The sequence below is a fragment of the Epinephelus moara genome, chromosome 22 (assembly GCF_006386435.1).
Source record: "Epinephelus moara isolate mb chromosome 22, YSFRI_EMoa_1.0, whole genome shotgun sequence".
Taxonomy (NCBI): domain Eukaryota; kingdom Metazoa; phylum Chordata; class Actinopteri; order Perciformes; family Serranidae; genus Epinephelus; species Epinephelus moara.
In genome coordinates this window covers 36,619,818-36,623,837 of record NC_065527.1, presented here as the reverse complement: position 1 = coordinate 36,623,837, position 4,020 = coordinate 36,619,818, and positions in this window count along the sequence as shown.

The window sequence follows — 4,020 nt, the reverse complement described above, 5'->3', positions numbered from 1 at the left end:
GCTGGAAAATCGAAGATCACGGACGCGGCGACATGGCCCTGCCACGGCAGCCGTCCGTGGGCAAACAAATCAGTCTCCAGCGTGCCGCTGTCCAGCAACCTCGAATCTGTAGGGGAGGGGGGGCGGACACGACTCGCGGCAGTATTCTGAATTTGAGTGCAGTAACCGTTTTGGCCACATTCTTACATACAGCGCCTTTCAGTTAGTAATTGAGCAACTGGTCCTAAGCTAGCTTAGGTAGCTAATGATTTTGATCACATTTTAACATTGTGCCAACCCATTTAAATCACAAATCACCTATTTTTTTAGAAAGGATTTGTGTACAGTGTAAGCACATTGCTTTATTATATTACATTATCAACATAAAGTACATGATTTAATTAAACTTTTTGGGAATTGCCTCTGTTGAAATAAGCACCAATTCAATTAAACGATACTTACAGTCACTATGAATTAATGTACCATGATAGAAAATCATCCTGAGCAAGATACTAGATACTAGATATAGATAATAGTATATTATATATAATAGTATATAATACTAGATAACTATAGTATGCTTGATTTTGTTTTTTGCCTTTGCCTACAGGTGAAAGGAAGAGCAGAGATGTACGGACAGTGCAGATGCATAACTGTTTGAAAATGGAAGAAATCGATCATTCAGCAAATAGACAGACTACATGTGTCCTCCAGTGTTGCAGGCTTTGTGATGAAGCAACTGATTCCATTCCCTCAAATGAGCAATGTGCTTACACTGTACACAAATCCTTTCTAAAAAATTAGGTGATTTGTGATTTAAATGGGTTGGCACAATGTTAAAATATGATCAAAATCATTAGCTACCTAAGCTAGCTTAGGACCAGTTGCTAAATTACTAACTTAAAGGCGCTGTATGTAAGAATGTGGCCAAAACGGTTACTGCACTCAAATTCAAAATACTGCCACAAGTCGTGTCCGCCCCCCCTCCCCTACAGATTCGAGGTTGCTGGACAGCGGCATGCTGGAGACTGATTCGTTTGCCCACAGGCGGCTGCCGTGGCAGGGCCGCGTCGCCACGTCCTTGATCTTCGGTTTTCCAGCGGACCGTTCGAGCAAGTCCGGCTTCTCTGCTAACGCTGCTGCCGGGATACAGCTGAGGAGGAGCCGGCCGCTAATGCTATGTACTGGGACACTGCTAATGCTGCTTGCTGTGCTGCTGTAGCTCAGTCGTAACTGTAACTGATGCTGAGACTCTACTGACTGCGTGATTGGTAGACGGCGGTGGGTGGCGCAACAGGCCAAAACACAAATTCAAAACATAAACATGATTTGCGGACCGTAAAAATTTTGGCTGTACTATTGTTGTCGTTGAGATCAGTATGTTATATGAACATTATTCCTTAGTCTCTGTGACATATTAGGAGGATTTTACAACTATTTGCTTTAAATTTCTTACATATAGCTCCTTTAAGCTTGTGTGTGTGTGTAGCCTTTGTGTAGTTATTTGAATATATGAAACAAATACACACACTATTAACACACTGTGCATGTGTGTGTGTGTGTGTGTGTGTGTGTGTGTGTGTGTGTGACTGTGTGTGTGTTACTGTGTGTTTGTGTGTGTGAGCATGCGTGCGTGTGTGTGATAGCTAAAGTTAGCAACTGGTAGCGGTTGTGATCAAGCTAGCAAATATGATGATTATTAACAAATATTTTAGATTATGAAATGTGATTCAATTTTCATTTTACTTTTGCCTAACTGGGTGGGAATGTTAAGGAAATTTTTTTTTTTTAAAATTGATACTTACTCAGGATTAGAAGATGACCAGGGAGTAACAGCAATATTCTTAAAGTGCAGTGACCACAATATATTTAAAGGGACAGTAGGCTAACCACAACAGTAGCCTAACAGCTTACAGTACCCCCACCACACACACACACACACACACACACACACACACACACGTACACACAAACACACACACACGCACGCACGCACGCACGCACACACACACACACACACACACACTAACATGGTCAATACATGTATTAAGATATTTTTTACTGTGTGTCAACAAAGTCATTTTTGTTTAAACCTTGGTGTATTATACATCATTTGAAAGGTATTGACATGATCTACCTGAATAAACGATCAAATATAATTTAAAAAGTAAAATGCACTTTAGAGGGTGTCTTTTATAAATAATTTTCATTGAAAAAAACCTTTACATTCGAAAGTTAAGTTTTCACACTACTGGATGGCAGCCATCTTGCATTTCTGGGTCAAAATGATGTCATAACATCAAACTGATGTCAGAATTGAAATCCTCATGGTCAACTTATATGAAAAAGTGTCTTCATACATGATTCTAGGTGCTCCGGTTCAAAAGTTAATTTTTCAAGATGGCTGCTGGCGGCCATCTTGGATTTGGCGCTCTAGCAAAAAAGCCCGGAATTTTTGGGAGGGACCTGGGAGCTAAATTTTTTATAAAAGGTCTATAGATGTCAAATCAATCATCAAAACATGTTAGCCAGAAAATGGTCACGGAACTGAGGTTCTGGACCCTACTATTATAAAGGATCTTCAAATGCAGAGTTTAAGTTTTTGAGTGTGGCATGTCATGTTTGATTGATTGATTTATTTCGGTCATTAAAAAGCAACAGAAAAAAAAAATATCAGCAACAAAGTACAAGTAAACAAAACAAGGACTGACCGAAAAGGTGTAGGCTGAAGCAAAGGCTTATAACGCCTACCCTGACTTTGCCATTGCTTACTGTGGCAGTGAATTAATTATTATGTGCAAAAGCTCGAGACACCTTGCATTTTGCATGTTGAGAAGCATGAGAGAGCTTGCAGACATGTTGCTGGTGGGTAAAGAGTGGCCAGCTTCATTTTTGGGCAATTTCAATAGTCACAGGTGCGTTCAGATTTTGGTGCAGTACCTCAGTCAAGCCAGCAGATGGGGTGCTTTTGTAGGCACTCCATCCGCTGGCAGAGCAGAGGTACTGCAGTACCTCTGCTCTGCCAGCGGATGGAGTGTTTTCCCACCAATCTTTTAGTATGTCCGAATGGACCCAACTTGTTTAGTAGGTAGGAGTAGTATCTAGTGGTAGTACGTAGTAGTAGTATGCAGTATGCCAGTGGGCCTTTCGGACGCAGCCACTGACTTTTTTCGCTACCGGGATTTCCCCAAGGCTATTCAAGAGAAGGCTGGGACACGGGGTCAAACATGGGGGGATTGCACATGTGCAGTGTAACTTGAGCTGCAATGCTGGAGGGTGACAGCAGGGGCACTGGATAAAAAGCGCAGGATCCGCTCAGGCGATCAAGGAGTGCGCTTGGTGCGGTCTGCTTGGACTTTTGGACGGCGGTTGCCTGAAGTTGTCGGAATTGCATCTCTGTCATTCTCACCCACAACGCAGGCCACCAGTGACAGTCCAGTAATAAGCTGTGAAAATGACATGCATGCACACATAGACATGCACATCCCCCTTATTCCGCGGTCTCACGCCATCTACTGAGCCTTTGAGGAAGTGCAGACCAGATTTTACTGTGCATGTGCAATCCCCCCATGTTTGACCCCATTTCTCAGCCTTCTCTTGAATAGCCTTGGATTTCCCTATCCCACAGCACACAGGATATCCTTTACAGCATACCAAAATAAAAGTTGCTTTATCAAAATAAAGGTCTTTTGCAAGTTCAGTACAAAACCATATACATATACAAAACAGTGTGTGCTTATTTGGGTATATTTTAGAAGAAAAATTTGATCTGATACTACAAGCTGTGATATATTCTGTATAAGAGTCTGAGTATGACATGATGACGTAAATGTATATACGGAAGTTGTTGGATTAAAGCGTGGTTGTTCAGTCAACAGCGGTGTCCGAGTCACATATTTAACATGGTGTCAGAATAAAAACGAATGAAAAAGATAAACTGATAACGAAAGAGAGAAGAGAAAGATACGTTAGAGATGTCTCAGTTATAGCCACCGTCAAGTTTGAGCCTACAAGGTAATCTTGCGGAGAACTGGAAAATAT